The sequence below is a fragment of the Petromyzon marinus genome, chromosome 30 (assembly GCF_048934315.1).
Source record: "Petromyzon marinus isolate PM22_M1 ecotype Great Lakes invasive population chromosome 30, UKy_Petmar_22M1.pri1.0, whole genome shotgun sequence".
In the NCBI taxonomy this organism is placed as follows: Eukaryota; Metazoa; Chordata; class Hyperoartia; order Petromyzontiformes; family Petromyzontidae; genus Petromyzon; species Petromyzon marinus.
In genome coordinates, this window is record NC_133696.1 from 5,558,503 (window position 1) to 5,577,966 (window position 19,464).

A 19,464-nucleotide genomic window follows, 5' to 3' on the forward strand; every position below is an offset into this window, starting at 1 on the left:
ATTATATTTATTAACTCTTGAGTCCTGAGTGTGCAGCCTTTATGCACACGTTGTGCAAATTTCCATTTATATCTTTAATAGTTTTCCCCACTTCATCTTTAGGCCATTTGAAAGTGGGGGGGTGTGGGGTGGGGGTATGGAAAAAGAGTGCACCAGCCCATTTGAGGCTAAAGTTTCATTCATGGATCGCTGGATGTAAAGATTTCATTGTGACTATAGAAAGGATACGTTTCACTCCTGCGTCGCAATGGATTAACCATCTCGGAAACTTGAGAGCTGGGGGTAATGGTTCAGTGTTTTATCATGTGGTTGCTGATACTTTGCCAGTATCTGGCACATTGCATGTGCACACCTATGTGTAATGCATTAAAAAAAGTAAGATCCAAAGTAATATTAAATACGTCTATGCACATCAATGTTTGTCAATGTTTGTGTTGAAAACAGAGGTAAGGATGCGTCTGTTTTGCATTATACTTTGGCATTTAAGTGCAAGTTAATAATAGCAGATTAAAGAATTTGCCAAACATTAATGTTTGCTGCTGTTTCCTGTAAATAAGTCTTAAAGCATAATATTTTTAACCTCCATGAATACTAGAGATGCTTTGTTTGGCCATGCCTTCGGCACATTTGCTAAATTCAAATAATCTTAAGAACGTTTAATAACCACAAACATTTTGCAAAGTAATTTGCAGATCCCTCATACCAACATTTAAATAACGTGCTTTATTCGCATTATGCCTACTTACATTTCTCAATGAACGAGGCACCTTTTTCGAAATGGGCAAGGGACAGGCACATTGATGTTAGTCATAACTTCACATTCTCACAGCCTGGGGATATGCGATTGTATCTACATGCTCGGAGGAAACTTCTCTTGTGAGGCCATTTTATAATCACAATGGGTGGTCTTTCCTGGTAGCCATCCTGAAAGATTAGTGGGGGGGGGGCAATGGAATGAGACAGAAAGGTTACATTCCTTGCTTAAAGAGGAGCCCACAGATTATGTCATGGTGTGCAAGGATATGCAATTCCTTAACTTAAACACACACTTGGTCGGTGCCTGAAATTCAAATAGGGGTAACAAAAAAATCCCTCCAATTCACACATACCTCCTAAAGGTGACGGCACACTAGTTGGCTTGGGCAGCTTTTGGGTATGATTAAGCACGATATGGGAAAATGTATTCCATTGTATGTATGACGGTTATGGGATGTGACAGGATGCCAATTGTCTGCAATAGCGCAGGCAGTATGCCGTTCAATTATGAACAAAATATGGAGCTGCCTCCTGCACTTGACTTCCCAATATGCAAGATTCCATTTGGAAAATCGCACATGTCCGCTCACACCTTTGCAGACATGTAGTCATGTCTGTTGTGTGAAAAAGAGACGTTTTTTTGTGATATGTTGTCAGAATGGCATGCATTTCTAAAACCCAAAGATCTGCTAATGTTAATTTCGTGCGGATTAAGTATACGACCGAGGAGCCAAAGTTGAATTGACAATTGGATTTCATCTTTGACAAAGGCTGGTCTACAAGGGCAAGGCGGCACAGTGTGTGCGAAGAAGGTAAAGAAAAAACAATCCGAAGGCTCTGGGTCTTAAATATTCCTTGTTAAGCGAGCGATTCTCACGTCGAGTTCGTGTTGACTGATCACATTCTATCGTGCCTATGGGGGTTGTCATCTGACGTGAATTATTGTGGAGTAGATAGTATTGGTGATTTTTTTCCAAATTTAGATTCCGGTCAAGATGAACTTGTAAGGCAAGTCTCTCTTCTAAAGTGGTGCTTCGTCTTGAAAATAATCGGGGGCATCATATACTTTATTGGTGCAGGAACAAAAAATATATGAACCAAAATAAATTGATAGCCTCTGGAACTTACCGAGGAATGCGCGTAATTTCCTGGCACTTTGCGAAATAAAAAAGCGAGTATCTTTAAAGGGAGCTTTTAAGAATAAATTAGTGCTGGAAAAATACAAGCGCCTATTTAACGACGGGGGGGGGGGACATCTAAAGAGGAGGATCCTTGTGTGCCGCAGTCCGTGGTACAGTAAATCGGCAGCGGCAAGGGGCCGATTTCACCAGGGAGGAAAAAGTTCTAAACCTGGCAGCGATCGGCGATCACAAATTTATATTTGCAGGCGATGCCATGGTAGCCCAGTCGTATTGACGCACTGGAAATTTCTGCCTCAGTTCCTGAGCACGCTTCATCCGTTTAAAATGCTTATTCGACTTGAAAGTGTTGATTATTTTTTTAGAATATATATTTGGCCAAAATTCTGGTTCTTGATCGAGGAGCGAGTTTGTGCTCCGTGTCGGCCCTGCCAGCCTGACCTCGTTTGAAATTATTTCACGTGCAAATTTCTGTTCTTATCGTTGTATTTCTGTGAAGGTTGAAGGTGAAAGTGTGCAAAGACAAGCTCTGTGGGTGTTCGGTGTGCTTGCAACCGCCCAAACCTCGCACTGAAAAGAGCGGGTGAAATTTGAATGCGCTATTAAACCGAGCGGTCCTCTCTTTTTTGGACAAAGATGATCTTCATTTCCAAGTGCATGGCGGTTTTGGGCCGTCGGTGCAAGGCCTCTATTGGCGAGCTGTAATAGATGAGATATTGTCGTGAGGAATTCCACGCACGCTGATTTGTGTATGTCCTCTTTTGATAATTCGAATTTCACAGTTGAACCATTTAGCCATGCTGAAAGGCGGTAATTGTCCAGGAATTAGGGTCTGGAATGTTAATGTGTCCAGTTGATGTTTATTAAGCTGGGCCCCTACCCACAATGCAAGAAGACTTGCATGGAATGGCGAGGCATTTTTTAAGACTTTATTTGAATCCAGACTTTAAAGAAATAAAGTCGGTCATTATTTCCAGTCGTAAAGCAGGCTTGGGGAAGTAAGCGAGCTGCTTAAAACATTTGCATGCGCGTGTAGCGATTTATGTTTACGCGTTTTGCCACGCGGCGTTGCTTAGTATATCCTTGGATACTCTGAATCAACAGTGGTGCTGAAGCTTAAAATAAATGTGTGCCAGGCTTGCTTGATTGGCAGAACGTCTGTTCCTCACAAGCAGTTTAGGCAAAGGATAGCCGGGGACTTTTAGACCCTGATGGTTTAAGTTGAGTGAATGTGAAATTGGTTTATAATTAGCCCATGCCTGTCAGCCGAGCGGCAGTGACATACGATACAGCGTCGTGCGGTGATGCAGTTATTGCCGAGATGTTGGAGGGCACGGGGAGAATGCTTCGGCTTACACTGTGCTAACTGTTAGAAATGTAGAACATTTTCGCAACATTCTCCCAGTTAACTCTAAAAGTGTGTCGTTGCCAATTTAACAATGATACGCTCCTTGGGTTATTTAATTGACACCCATTCTGAAAATGAAGTGCGTGTAGCTTGATATATTTTTCGTAATTCTGTCTCCAAATTTATTTTTCAATTGTTTTTATAAATATTTTTAGAATTTGATGTTATACTGGAAGTGTGAGTGTTCAGAGGCAATTGAAATATTAACCTGTTTGGCATATCCTGGATCCGTCTTGGAATAGAATGATTGCCTGGTTTGGTGTGTCAACATCAGTAATAGGGAGACAAAGGTGACCAGGCATGCGTGATGCTGGCCTTCTCAACCCACTCTTGCACTGTGCTTTCGAACAACAACAATTGCCCCGACAGTATACACAGGCAGTTTTACGCGGTCAGTATACACAGGTGGCTAAAAAAAAAGGAGGAGTGTGTCACATACATGCTCGTTTAGTGTTTTTGTGGTAATTAAGGAAATTGGAATGTCACAAATATTGTAATGCGCGTAATGTTGTCATTATCTTGGCATGTGTTAACGGAAATAGCTGGGAGTGTTGGGGATTATGCAGCTCGGATACCTGGTCTTAATTGTTGTAACTTGCGTTTGGTCTAAACGCGTAGCTGGTTGGCTCCGTTACCAACTGTGGAGCTTGTTAACTTTATAATTTAATATTCTTTTGCATCCTTTAACAACAACAACCCAAAAAAAGCCCTTTCAAACAAATATGGAAATGTTCATGCCGGGACTGCTAAATAATGTCGGAATATTTTCACGACCACATTACCCAACACCCGCCATTCGCCACTAAGTGACGGCGATGTCATCGCAGCGCCTGTGCCAGGCCACTACCACCACCACCACGTGCAAGATGTGATTATGCCAGTTAATACTCTGTTTCATAAAGTAATGAGCACGCTCATAAGAACGGCATTGGAATGTTTGACCCAAGTCCCGTCGGAGTATTTTGCGTTTTGTTTCTGTTCAGCGTGGCATTGTTGGTCCATTTGCAGGAATTTAAATGCGAGTGCATTTGTCCACAAATATGACAAATGCCTTCATAGTCAAAGCAGTCTCTAAACTTACCATGTAGCAGCATTAAACATTATGCCGTGGCTTTAAACGTCCGACAATCTTTGCAGTTGTTTAAAAGGGCAGCTGTAGAGAATAGTCAACACATGGAAAGGTATTTCCTCTGTCCCAGGAAGACTGGTCTCATTCCTTGCTCATATTTAGCACGCAGGCAGGATGTTGAATAATGTAGTAAACACATGCCCTTATCAAGTGTTGGCATTCACACGGTTATGGGCACTCCATTGTGCGCGGCTCTTTCGTAGGAATCCACATTGGTTGTATGGCCTAATTGTGCTTTCAAAACATCCGTGGCATGTCCTTGTGCAGCTGCTGCACATTTGTGGGAGATTTCCTTTATGCCTAGAAAATGAAAAATGTACAACGTGACACGTCCTGTTTCAGTACTATGCGGATTACTTCCCGTGCCGTTTGAAACGTGACCATTTTTCTACTTTCTGATACGTTTAAATAGGCAAAGGGCTCTCTTTGTGTCCTTCCACTCCTCCAAGTTAGCCCGTAGTTAAATACGAAGTGAGTTGTACAAAGTGTGTTTGTGTGTGCGCGCGATTTTATTAATGAGCAATAATTTACAGTACTCTTGTCTAAATCCGCTTCTGGATGAAGGCCTCCCCATGCCGTCTTGGTCATGTGGGGGGGGGGGTGGGGGTCGTTTTCCGGTACGTCAGCATGCTAGTTTGTACGAGTTTGGGAAAGATTGGATTTGAGGCCGGTTTGGATATTACGGTAATTGTCATTTACTGTTAGCTGCCGGTTGGGAATGGAATTCAGGTTTTGCACTGCGTCACCTCTTTCCCCCTCTTTTTTATGCTCACCAATTGTATGTGTTGGATGTAGTTTAAAAAAAATGATTTTTCACTTGGGGAAGAAAAACGTGCAACTGCAGAGAAGGTCGTACAGAATAACCCCTCAAGCCGCAGGTTAGAATGTTTTATACTCGAAGAAAAAAATACATTTTGGAGAGAGTTTTCATAGCAATTATACGTCTTGTCCTTGAGGACGTTGTGCGAGGAATAACTCTTCCAGGTGAAAGAAAAATGGTCGTACGCATGATTATGTACTGTTACCGGGAGAGAAACGGCAAAGTTTTGATCTCTCTAAACAGGATGTCACCAAACATCAATCATTTCTCGTTGTGCACGCTTGGGTATTACTGTATTGTCTCCGAAGTCTACAGTTATTATTTCAGCCACTTGGGCATGGGCTGGGCCCATTGAAGTGAGATGCGAGCGTTATTGTGTGTGTAAAGAATGTTTGCCGCCTGTTGTATTTCACATGGACTGCTATTGTCATTGGGCCCATTTCCTTCATTGTTTTACTGGCTTTGTTGGAAGTGCCTGAGGCTCGTAAGGGCCAGGCGGGAATCTGAAAACAAAACAAAAACAGGACACGTACTGCCGTTAACATGAAGCTGCACATTACAATAAGTCGGCTCAAGGTGTCGGTCCTGCAAAATTGTTTCTCGTAATTTGTTAGTTTACTTTTGGTTGGGTTTGAATGGCGGTAGATGGCACCATTTTCATCCTCTCAATTCTTTCCCTTGGACATTCTAACCTGTGGATTATATCGGGCTGTGTTAATGTTTAACTTTCGAGATTATTTAGACGTCCCCAAATTATGTGACCTCAAGTTTGGACCAGGATATTGGTCTCGTCGATCATGTATCATAAAGCCAGCTAGCCCCAGTCAATTTAGAACATCGACAAATCCGCTAGAAATGGCCTGTTAATACTTTACTGGAAAGAAGAAAAAAAACTCAAATGCGTTTAACCATGGTAGCTGCCAATTCAACCACTCTTCCAGATGCATGAACTGCCGTGGGTTCAATGGAGGAGAGGCAGAATGTGTGGCAAAGTTGACTCGTAATCAGTAGGTTGTGTCGCAAGAGTGACGTTTTGAAATGTTTTACACTGGGCATTTTCATGACGTGGACAGGGCTTACATGCTGCTGATAAACCCGTGCGCTTTGGAGGATTTTTTTTAAGAAAAGCGGTTTGTTGCCTAATACTATTTTTTTTACCACTTCCAGCTGCAGTCCATGAAATTAAATATTTGCACTGGAAGATGTTGGGCCAAGTTTTTCAGGTTCTCCAGCCGCGGAGGCTACTGATGTGTGTGCAAGCACGCGTTTGTGTGTCTGTGGCTGTGAGCCCCTGCTTTTGTCAACACACCCATGCCAATTGGGCCTCCATTCTTAACAGTCAACAGTCACTCGTTGGAGATCAAAAGGGGGTACAAAGTGCACAGGAAGCTGAAGTGGCAGACTCCGAAGCTGTGTTTGTGTGTCATGCTCTACTGCCTTGCCTTTTGCTTTTCGAGTCCAGGTGATTCCTGTAAAATTTATGAGAAGGCAGAAGTCAACACCCTGGATGATTGGGAATTAGGGGGCAGTTCCACAATTTACACTATCACCTGGTTACAAATTTAAAAAAAAACAATCCTAACGCAAATATGTATGTTGGACTTCTTTTGCAACGTACGTAGCCGACCATGCAAATCGGAGGGTGCGGGAAATAATAGATATTGATCTTGTCATCCACCACCGGTTGAAGGCCACCGTGCGAGTCGGGGGGGTTTCTTGACCAGACGTCAACATGCTCCGTTGTTCGTTTGTGCAGGTTGGTAAAAAGGTAGCGGGGGGGGGGGACATAAATACAATGCTGCTATGATGGATTTTGCAGGAGACTGCCATCTGCTGCCCCCACCACACCACAGTTTATGAAAATGCGGCCTGCTTAATGTACGAGTCAATGCTGTGACAAGTGCACAAAATGGCACCATCGCCATCCCAGTGTGAATGAAAAGTCAGTTTGTCTGGTTACATCTGCCATTGGTATCTTACGAGCATTTCTCCCCAGTTCAGAACGGTGGAGATTATTTCTATTAAAATGTCAGTCCTATTTGCTTGACATGCTATGCCAAGTTAAAAGCTGCTTCATGATTATAGTAATGATTACCCACACCTTCAAAGTGTCTCATGTGCATCCAAAATCATGGATCTGGCCTTATTTTTGTAGCAGCCGTTTTTATAAAGTTTGCAAGTAATTTTTTTAAAAAAATTTCTATCTACGCGACTTTACCGAAAGACCCAGAGAGTGCATTCCTGCAGTCACGAAAGCTTTAAGTCAAGATTTCATTAATAAAATCCGATTTTTTTTTTGCGAAAGCGCTACGGCGACGCAGCTCATTTAAGTTTACAGCCTGGCTATCGCGAGGTTGTGTGTTGCCGGCCACATGGATGCAGTAAATGAAATTCAAATGTTCTCTCTCCTCCCTCGTTGTGTTCCGTTCGCATTGTTTAACCACAAGCTGATGCAGATGCCGTAATCCGTTTCGGTGGAAACGGGTTCCTTAAGCCTCGGAGTTAATTTATTCCGGAAGAGAGTGGTGAAGTGAAGATTGAAGAGATGAAAATGGTCCGGTGGGTGGGTGGGGGGTTGAGATAAGAGTGGGGAAATACAAAAAAAAAGTCTTGGAATCTGCAGCGAAGAGCATGAGCCTTCATGCCTGCTGTTACGTGAAAGCAAATTATGGCTTGTGAGCCCTTCTCTGAAATGGCTGCGGCTCCTGAAGGACTGTTAATGGGTTTGCCTTTATTCACCCTGTAAATTTCCGGTGATAAGAGTGCGTTGAGATTGGCAACGTTTTCGGATCTAAGGGTTGGGTTATTCTTTCCAGTGTAGCTTTCTTAGGATTTTCCATTTGCTTCCAACCCGCACCGCTCTTAGAATGCAAATTACTGTGTGTGTTCTCCATGCAAAGTTGTTACGTATTTTTTTTTGACAACACCTTCCTTTTCCTGTGGTGTAGGGTTCTTGGAACAGGAAGCCTTGGGTCTTGATTTGTACATAATGTTTCGGAAGTATGCACAGGCGGTAAATTGTGCAACCTCTCTCGGCTAAAAGGATACGAGAAGTTTCTTGCAATCGTATTGTGCTCGGGCTTGGAAAAGAGAGCAAATATTCCTTATTTCAGCCTTTTCGGCGTACAATCGCCCGTTTGTTCGGAACCCCCCTTTGCAGTCGCCCGTTCATCTGCAGCAGGCAGCACAGGTGTGGATTCTGAACGAGCAAAGGCTGCCCTCTTGGACGCATCATGTGACTTTTAAGTAAATGGAGCTGTGACGTTTACCCGGGGGTGGTGGGGCAATAGGCGGGCGGGGGGGGGGGAGAAGGCGGGCAGGGGTGGAGAAGTTAACAGCGGCCACACATAGGTGCGAAGCGTGCACATGTGATGGCACTACTCGAGTCGGACTTCGTGGAACACACAAGTGGGGCTTCGCAGAGCAAACTTGAGAAACGTGTGATGTCATGGAATATTTCCTGCAGGTGCATGGATCCAGGAGTGTATGACCCCGAGCACTGAGGGCACTTGTCCCGTGTTAAATGCTTAAGTTGTGGTTTTTTGTTCTTTCTCTCGATGCCCGGCTTTAGTGTTATGGCATCATCGTCGTGGACGTAATTGGCCTGTTGTGCTCCGTGAAGTCCCTCCCAACTTGGTGCCGTTTTGTGGGCTCTTGGGCAGCAGTAGCAGCAGCGGCGATCCTTCTACGGATGGCCTGGTTTCCTCTTGCTCTTTTCTTTCTCATCACCCTGAGACTGAAAGGCTTTCCCAAGCTTTGCTACCTTTCCTTCCGCTATCGTGGGTGCAGTGCTGCCTTGATCTTGAAACGCCGTCCCCTTCGCAGTGTGTAAACCGCACTTTGGTACAGCAAGGAATGTAATTTATTATTTTTAATTGCATAATAGAGGGGGGGGGGGTACCCTGTTATCATAAGCATTGCGTCGCTTGTAGTGTTGTTTATTCAACCTGCATCCACCTCGTAAAATGTAGGTGCTGTTAAATATTTCGAGTCGTCTCCCTGCCCATTTCCAGGGAGGCCTTGGGATAGTTTAAGAAAAAGATAACGTTTGGTGTTTTTTTTCAATTTGGTAAGAAGAGAGATGGGTCATTCATTATTTTAAAGTACTCACACGCAGAGAAAGATGGTTTATCTGATCTGATTAAAAACAGGTAAATAATTGCCTGCATAAACATACAAACTGTGTCACACCATCAACCACAGCTATGACCAAACGTGAGAGTGGGGGGGGGGACATTTAGTGCGGGGTCGTCTGTGAAGAGTGGCTGTGTCCACGGGAGGTGGCATGCGTTATTTTTTCTCCAAGTGGAGTCTTTTTTTGTTTCAACGTGGTTTTTCCCAATTCGATCAGCCAGTTTGACGAATTTGAGAAAAATGAGAGAAACACACACAGGCGACATCCAGATATGGGGTGTAAGATATGCGCTTGCTTGTGTGGTTCGTCCCAATTCGATCAGCCTTTTGATGAATTTGAGAAAAAATTAGAGAGAAAAAACACAAGCGATGTCCGGATATAGGGACCGAATGATAGTTTTTTTATTTCCGTGAGTAATCCTCTCCCCCAGCCCACCCTTGTAAGACACGCGCTCGTATGCGTTTGGCCATTTTGCAGCCGGCACGTGTCTTTTTTTTAATTCGCGGTGAGGATCTAGACTCGATTTGGAGCTAAAGCCCCCTTAATCGAGTTTTTTGCTCATTACATATTTCTTCTCTGTTGCCTTGGGAAATACGATGTCTAGCTCTTATCGCCTTTGCCCCCCCCCCCCACGCAGATCGAGCCATCGGCACCCCCTTAATCGCGCCTATTTAGTGGCTGCATTTGGTAAATATTGACGGCGACTTGAGATGACAGTTACGTAACCTGAAATGTCCTATAAAATTGCTCGGGCAGGAAGCCACGATAAAAAACGTAAAAATACTGACACGGCAGGTCTTGCAGTGGTTTTATATATTTAGCAGTTTCGTGCCCTAAATTGCCACGCTGTATTCGCGAAAGGTTGGGTTGGTCCAGAATCTAAAATAAAGTCTCGTAAATGCTTATATTGAGCTCCTTTAAGTAATATCGCTGACCCCCCCCCCCCCCCCAATTTTTTAAGGAAGATTCGCGGTTCATGGGCTTGTTTTCTTGTAGTTTATAGCCATGCAGCGCTGAATCTTATGACCTCGTAACATCCCAACTATCTCGCATTCAAACTCCCGCTTTGCTTAGTTTTCTGCTACACCCACCAAAGAAACGTAATTCATTAGCGCAGCCCAGGACGTCCAGTTTGCCTGGGAGGGCAACCTTCCTTGGAAGCGTGTGCAAATATGACTGCTGTGCTGCAGGGTTCTGTGCAGTTAAAAGAGGATTTGGTTTTTCCTTTGGGTCAAATCTGCCCCACGAAGCCGAGAACATTTTAGGGGGCGCCCACTTACTGGCAGTAAAGGTCCGTTTAACGACCGTTGGAAGCCACAACAGGGTGTGCGGCAAAAACAATTATCTGTTTTGGCGCAGCGAACGCTTTTCTTGGTGGGTCAAACGGCTCTGCAGCGTGGTACTGCTTTCCTTCCTTCTCTTCTCAGCTTATTGTGCCGCTTTTAGGAAATGAGCACTGTGGCTTTGTGTGACTCTACGGCGAAGAGGATGACCAGTACAAGGAAATAAGATTTCTGCCGAAATGTCACCTTGCCCGCATGTTGGCCACTTGGGATGGAGGCAGGGCTATGGAGTACTTGCTGCCTTTTCCCGTTTGGTGCCGTTTTTGTTGAACCCTTAATGAAGAGTCAGGCTGTGGTGTCCCCTCCTCCCCCATCCGTCGCCCACGACTGGTCTAATGGCGAGGACATTGGGGTCACCGTGCTGGCAGCGTATGATCGTGATCTCCGTCCACCTTGACCAGCGCTCAAGGATTAGCTGTGGTTTAAGCCCGTCCCGTCTGCAATGTTATGAACCTACCAAGTCTTTTTTGGGTGCCCCCCTATGTCTTCACCACAATGGTGTCTTGTCGGATTATTTATTATTTGCTGAATTTAGTGATGCGTCAAAATAGCTGCACTTTTATTCATGCAGTAGTGGCTAGGAGTCATTCTTTATGCCCCAATTTGGTTGGTTTTGTGCTCCATACATATCGTTTGTGCATCACTCCACGTGATATTCGTTGTGACTTTCGAAGACAATTCGTTCCAAAACCCCAAATTTGTCTAGTTCGACAATCGTTTGAAATTGCTATAATAAAAAAAAGCCAATTTGTAATAAAGCTGCCATTTGTATAAGTTCCTCTATTGTTGGGTTCCCACAGCTGCTGTTTTTGGTGCCAGTTAACCGCTCTGCGTAAATATGGAAATGCTTTTAATAAATAAATAAAAACTCTTCTACACAGAGTGGAACACGTAATTTGACATTCTCATGTTTACACTGTAAAACCTATGTATGTATGTTGAACCTATTTCGCACCGAACGTAGCCAACCGTGCTAATCGGAGGTGCGGGGGAAGGACAATAAACCAAACACCAGGAAAGTTCTCAAGAAATGAGTTTTCAATCTAGAAATTAACCACAACTGTGAACCCCCCATAGCTGCATTGCGTGACAGACCTCAACGGAGCGTCCGAATTGCTCGTGCCTGGCTCACTCTTAAGTTCTGGCACCAATCTTCGTACCAGTTACTCTCGACTTTTGTTAAATCGCCAGTGCGTTGTCAACCAACCTCGGGATTTTGCGCAAAGCATTGTTTGGCGACTGGCGAAAGGGGCACGAGGGTTCAATAGCCGTTCCACCGTATCACTTCAGCAATCGGTCGCATATTTTCCAGGATCGTGCTTTGCGACGGTTAACCCTTTCCCGCTCTGAGACATCTGCAAGTTGCAGGGTGGGTGTCCCGTCCACCTCCGAATCTCGGAACGCGCAAGCGGCTCGGCGTTAATTTTATTTAGCGAGCCTTATCGCCATTGTTTTTAAAGACATCGTACTCACCGCAGAGAACTGTAGTGACACGACCACACTCTACGATAGCTGGCGCCAAACTGTACCATGCGCCCTCCCGCATGGCCTTGTGAGGAGCCTCGGGACCGGTAAAGTTATTTTATTTTAGTTTTTCCTTCCGGTTTTGATGATGCACACGTACGGGCTGGGAAATTGAATCGGAAGAAAAACTGATGTACACCTACGTACGTCATCGGAAGCGGGGGAAGGGTTATTTGATGGATTTGCAGGTTTGTCGCGAGGCACGTGCCCCGGGGCTGGTGGAACCGCCATAACCTGCCGCTGCTTCCTGTTGAGGCGGATGGATGCGGCTTGTATTGTCTTCCAAGCTGCCGGGTGAAAGTTTAAGCCCCTGTCCCGCAGGTGTGACGTTCGCGCTCTGGCGTCCGTCTGGATGGCAGAGGGCGGGCGGTGGGGGGGGGGGAAGACTCACACCGCCAGTCGGGGATGTTCCGTGACGGCAGTGCTGCTAAAGTGATTTGGCATTTGTGTGCGATTGTACCACCGCCGGTGTGCGCACGCATGCACTTAGCGCAAGTTATTTTTACAGCTGGACGTGTCGCTCGCGAACTCGCTAGACGCTCTGATGGAGCGAGCTGGCACAACGTAGAAAAACGAACAATTTTAGGTTTCTGTCCCGTCGAGTTTTAACGCACGCGGTGTAAGCGGAGGCTTATTGGTTTACTGGCGTTTTGTATTTTTTTATTTTTCCGGTTTTCAGTAGGTGTTAATTTTAGACGGTTGTAGCTTGAGTTTATGCGATATGGTAAATCCACCAATCGCGTTTGTCACAAAACAGTCGTATACGTTTGTAATACCGCTCCAACAAAACATTGCAGAGCCTCGCACAAGCACACCCAAAGTTATTGTCCGTTTTCTGAGGGCCGCCTAATTGTGTGCATATTGAGCCAACGTCTGCGGCAAATATTTAAATATGTTTTTTGGGATTATTGCGGTTTTTATTTTTTTGACAGTTGGGAGTTGAAAGTGTCTGTTTGGACCGCACGAGCGTACGCAGAGCATTTGCTAGTTTCCTTAAGCTGCTGTGCATCATGGGCACCAACCAGTCAATGAAGCCCCTCGTCTTAGACATTTAATTTTACCTGATAAACTACGCAGCATAGCTTTACCGTGCAGGTTTTCTCAGGCGTGCCATTTTCTGATTGTATAGCGGGTTGTTCGGCGTATCTGACTTTTCGCTACACTGCATGTAGCAGCTCGTGGTCTCTCTCGGTTATGCGAAGTTGCTAGATAGCACGCTTGATGACGTGCTTTATAACCCAGGAGCACATTGGAGAGCGACACCACAGAGTTTATCTTGGTAGAATAAGCTCCGAGGATGGGTTTGTGCAGACACAATGGTGACCCAAACCTAATAAGGGTTACACAATACTGCAGCTCAGTATCACTTGCATTGTTCTCTTAATACAAGTCTGAAAAAGCTCTGAATTGGGGTAGATAAATAATACATCAGTAAAGGTTATAGTTTGTCAATGTTTGTATTAGATAGGGCACTCCTGCAGTGGGACAACTACTGCTTATGTGACTGCCCGGTTGGCACCTATTAACCTTGTGTTTTAGCTGTCGCTTAGGAAATTCATGGAGCAGGAGGCGTCTGGGTGTCTGGGAGGGGTGGTCAGACATAGCAAGCTGGCAACGCTGACTGACATTCTGGGTTCGATTCTGCCTTTCAGTCACCAGTGATTTACCTGGTTTTTCAAGTGTCGCGACTCTATGGTCTCGGTGCAGCCCGTCAGTTACTGCACCCCAAAAGCCATCGCATTCAATTCAGTTTTTCACTGAATGGGAAAACTGAGTTAAACGTACAAAAGATGTGTGTTTTGCAGCAGGGCACATGGGGAAGTGTAACCGCCCCCCCTATTGTGCAGATAAAAAAGGCCACCTGAGATCTCGGATGTAGTTACGTGATGGCACAACTAAAATAAAATTGGGACCAACTACGAATTAGGATGAATTGTGCATAGTCAATGATTATGTAATGCTGTCCGACGTGTTTTTGTCCCTGCAAGTAGTTAATTTGCAGCCACGGAAGCCAATGGGTAGCTGTTGGGGAGAATTACAAAGTACCTTTGCATAGCTCCAAATGGCCCTTGCTTTAAACTGGGATTTATCTGCAAGTGTTGGGCAACCTTTTCAAAAGGGGCAAATCCCAAATAACAATAGGGTAAAGTCCCCTCCCTCATTCCATTACGCTACGTATGGACGGACAGAGCTAATGCGTAAACGCTTTGAAAACTTGGTTGTAGACGAATTGAGCGCAGTGAGATGGGCCGGTGCGCACGTCCGTTCGGGGGAGGTGGCTGGGGGGGGGGGGCAGCATTCACCCCATCGGGCGGTGATCGCTTGTCGGGCGATGGCGTTGGAACGCGCTGGCATTGCGTTGGAACGCGCTGGCATTGCTGTGGAGCTTGCTGTGCTCGGCGGTTCTTTGGGCAGAATCTGCATCCCATCTCTCGGGCACGCTGCAACCGCCCGGCGGTTGTGAAACCACTTGCAGTATTCATGCCTGGCGTGGATTATATTCGGTTTGTCGTTGGACCCCCCCCCCCCCCCCCGCCGCGATGTGAAAGATGCGTTTTTGACGCCGTAAATAGTTTGAGAGGTGTTTTTATTGTTATTTTTTTCTCTTCTGTCTAGGTTTTTAGCAGGATTGCGCACTTGGCGATATCTCATGATGACGAAGAGTCAAATCGGATCTCTCGTATAGCAGTGCAACCCTTTGTGTTCAAGAACGGCCCATGCAAGTGGATGCCACAGAGCTACTTCTGAGAAGTCTTTACGTGACCTCTGATCCACATAGTAGGGAAAAGATTTTTTTTTTTGACCCATTCCGCCACTGACAGTAGTGTTCATCACATGTCGGTCGAACCAATATTTGTACTTTCCAAACCTGTAATTTAGCCGAAATTAAGTGCAGAACCAAATGTAACATTACATTTTTTGTTGTGTGTCCGTGCGGTGATTGGTGACCTGGCCAGGACTATTAACTTGATAATCGTGGACGACTGCCTGGATTCGAATCCACGATCTCAGCGGTGCCGCCTCAACACTCTTGACCCCTTGAGCTAACATGCCACGTCTACAGTTGTAATGTTTCCCCCCCTTTATAGTTGCATTTCACATGTAGAAGTTAAAAAGTAACGTTGCTGTTACAGTCGGCACAGAGGTTAGTTATTTTAAATCTTTTTTTTGGCAGGGTGGCCTTTTGTGCTCATCCACAGGCCATCGCATTTCTTGAAATGAATGCCTTCTGCCGCTAATGAATGCCCTCTGCTCTTAATTAATGCTCTGCTCGCTCCTGAGTGGCACTCTCTCCTGCGCGTTCCACTCGACCATTCACACCAAATAATTAAATTGTAAATTTGATGTGTGCTTCGGCTGTCGGCTCTTGCGAATAACTGAGCTCAAAGTGTGTGTTTTCGTGTGAACAGTTGTGCAGGTAATGAGAAGCATCGCCTTCCTTCGTGGTTCAATGAGATGTCGTGATTTGGGGATCACGATTCAATTTCAAGAATCGATTAGTTTTTTTATGATGGGGGGGGGGGAATGTAGCCGCTTCCAGTGTTTGCAGACGTGACGTGAACCCTTTGTATACAGTTTGTAGTACCGTCATAATTTTCGCGTTTTGTCATTCAACTGCTTCCCACGCATGGTGTCGGTCTTTAGGGGTTTGACCATACTTGGGTGCCACGGTGATGATGTTAACTACCTAACCTGGTATACAGGAGGTCGTGGATTCTATCTTGACCCAGACTGATGCCTGTATATTTAGAGTATCCATGTCTCTCTCCCCGTGGTCGTGTGGATTTTTCTACGGGTCCTCCAGTTTTTCCCCCTTCACATTTAGAATCAATGTAGTATTTGGCTGATATAAATTTCCACGTGATAATCCGCTTCGTTGAGCCATCATTTGTAATAGCCGGGTCACTTCTGAAAAATAGATATACAGTATAGCTCATTGGGCCTTACCTGGTAAGATAAAAAAAAATAGTTTTTACAGTTTAGTTTACTTCACCATCCTGGTAAGGGGTTGGTTCTGCGGACAGCTTATACAAACTCAGACCTCCACCTTCATAACACAGCGCGCCAACCATGTGCCAGTGCCACAGCCTGGCAACGTGTATATATATACAAATAGAAAAAAAACATTTAGAATCTCGCCCGCACAATTTGACATGTCGTGATCTGACGATTCTGTTGTAAGTGAAGAATCGATGCTTTGTCGATGCCTACTAAACGTGGTGGTCGCCAAAGGCGGTAAGTCAGACATCTTCATGCCCGGTCCTGCTCCTAAGAAATTTCACTTGGCCATTTTTTTATCGAGCCGTTGGTCCTATGCATTCGCTTATCCTCGCCATCGGAATGTGGAATTGCTACTGCTCAGGGCTGAAAATGGGAGATGAGTAATGCCTCGATGCTCTTTTGAGGAAGACGTTATATTTTTACGTCACTTTTTGTACTTTCAGAGTGCTTCCCTGCGTCCTGTTTGAGCTCCACTCTGATCCATCCGAGGCCCCTCGCAGAGAAACCTTTTAAACATTTTAAATTCGTATTTTATTTTTATTCTCCCCTCACCCCTCCGCCGCCAGCCACCTTCTGTAACATTATTATTAATAGTTTCTCCCCCCCCCCCCCCCGATTTCACAAGAACAACAAAGAAGTTCTGTATTTTGTTTGCCCCCGAAGGCCCTGGGCTATTCGAACATGTGCAGTTTTTTTCAGCTGTGCCACATGTGGTTCATGCAGAGGGCCCTTTATTTTTATTTTTTCTCCCAGAGTGGAGAAAAACCGGCCTCTCCGAAGCATTTCTCCATTTTATTGGGAGGGGTAGCCTTGAACATTGAAATAATAAAACAAGCAAACAGTCTCTTTGTGGAAAAGCCGTAGCGTCATACTTGCCAACTGTCGGATACGAGAGCAGTATTTGCTGCTCTCATTACGTCAATGATTTTCGAAACATAGCCTTGTCTTATTTGTGGTGAGGTTTAGCAGAAATTGTTTGCTAAAGAGAAGACGTGTTAAACAGTTTTTAGTCTAGATTTGTTTCAGGCTTATCTTTTTGGTGTGTCTATATAACGTATTTAGTGTGTTTTATCTTATACCAATTTTTGTTGCTAAGTAATGCAAGCCAGGCTCCGCTCAGATCTCATACGCAATTATCATCCCCTTTTCAAACTGTATATCAAATGAATTAATCATTACAGTAATAACCTCCAGGTCTCCGTTACCCCAAAAAATAGAAAAACAATCTCGGTGCGCCATCGCCTCGTTCAATGAAGGACATTCGTCAATTATTCATAATGTAATAGCTATAGGTTTATTCATTTTTGGAAAAGACTCGGTTACCATTTTTAGTGTATTGGCACGTGTTTTGAAAAAAACAACTGCAGCCAAAACGGACTAGAAATGTGTGTGTATTTTTTGAGTCGACCAGAAATGCAATCCTGCTTTCCCTGCTTGCCCTGTTTCTACGGGAGGCTCGTGGAGGAAACAGAATTTGCATCGACGCCTCTCGTCCTGGCTGTCGGTGGCTCATGCCGCAAATGAGCCGCATGTCCCACGCGTCACGACCACGGTGCCGAGATGTTAACTACCTCGCCTGGTATGCAGGAGGTCGTGGGTTCGATCCCGACCCTGACGCCTGTACATTTTGAGTTTGCATGTTCTCCCCGTGGTCTTGTGGGCCTCTGTTTTTTTCCCTCGTTCAGAAACATGAGTTTAGAGTATTTGGCTGCTATAAATTTACGCGTGCTATATGCCACTTCGTTGAGCTATAATTTGTGGCCAAGTCACTTCTGAAAAAGAGCTCGAAAGCTCGATGGCCCCTACCTGGTGACACCTCCGGCGCTTGCCGTTCGGCGCGTAGCCAAACGTAAAAAAAAAAGCGGAACGTCTTATGCCAACACGAGTGTCACGTACGCGGGCACCTTTTATCCACAATCGTGCGGCTCGCGCGTGCCACCCCGCTCGAAACCAGATCCTTGGTTAGGGCCACACGAGGCTGCTGCTTTGTTCCACCGCCCTCGAAACACGGCGGCGCTGAGTAGCGGGCGTACAGCGCGGCGTTAGAAACGCCCCTTGCGAGATGCTCCGCAAAAGCGCACTTCATTTCTGCTCTGGCCGCATCAGCGTTTTCCCAGCGGCAGCAATGGATGGGACATTGTTGGGTTTGGGGAACCTTTTTTTGTTTTTACCGAGTGCCGCTTTTCAAATGGAATGTTCATGCGGCTTTGTGTTATTTGACGCAAAAAAAACTTTGGTCACGCGAGGAACCCCTACGCGTTTGACTCTGCGCTCGGAGCTAACCTGAAAGATCGGTCAATGAACGTGCACAGAGTTGCCAGGTCAAAAACATTCTCTTCGAGCGCCCTATTCAACGTGGCTAAGATGCGTGCACAGGTGGATTAATATCGTTTCGGGGCCATTTCAAAGCGATTTGGCCTCGCGGGCCCATATTTAATTGAAGTCGCGAACTGTAGCTTGCCCGTGGCTCCGTATGTCTGGATGAGAACGTCCATCTACTACCATAACCGTCGTTTCCGAGACTTTTTTGCATTTTGCGGGATCCTGTTTTTAAAAAAAACCGTATATATTCGACAGTTCCTTAGAAGCACTGTCGAATGCATGTTCAAAAACGGCATGATTTTTTTTTATTTGCCTTAGTTTACTTTTGAGGGTTCGAGTTTAATAATGCTTGCGTTTTTATGACCTATATTTTTACGGAAGGAATTTTTTTTTTATGTTAGTGGCATGCGCTGCCTGCATGCATTTGTCACTTTCCATGATAGAGTGAGACGGCCTGCCACAATTTTTTCGCCCTCGTGAAATTTGCCAATAATTAATTATCCCCCCCCCCCGCCGCCAGCGATTCGATGAACCGTAACGATTCGGGATCGCACTTTGATTTAAAAATCAAGTGTCTGGTGGGGTTTTTTTTTTCTTCTAAAAACGTGTTATTGGTATTCGGTTGTGCTGTCTGCACTGTGGTGCCGTGAGATAAGAGGTGTCCATTCGAGACCGGTCACAGGGTAGTGTGTTCTGTTTGTCAAACAACTGCAGAAGAGATGTTTCCGCTGGACTTAATCATTCAAGTGGCCTTGTTATCCTTTACACAGCGGTGCGGGCGGGGCGGGGGCACTTTCTTCCCACAAGCTCTGCTATGACCGAGTTTATCACGTGACTGTGGATTCCTTAATGTCTTTTTTACGTATCAAAGCTGATATTTTACCAA

At 45.2% G+C, this 19,464-nt stretch overlaps 1 protein-coding gene across 15 annotated transcripts in view; it reads left to right on the forward strand.

Moving 5' to 3' along the window:
- Positions 1 to 19,464, forward strand: part of LOC116947509 (uncharacterized) — a 134,979-nt gene that overhangs the window by 5,238 nt on the left and 110,277 nt on the right. The gene's annotated exons all lie outside the window — the stretch shown is intronic.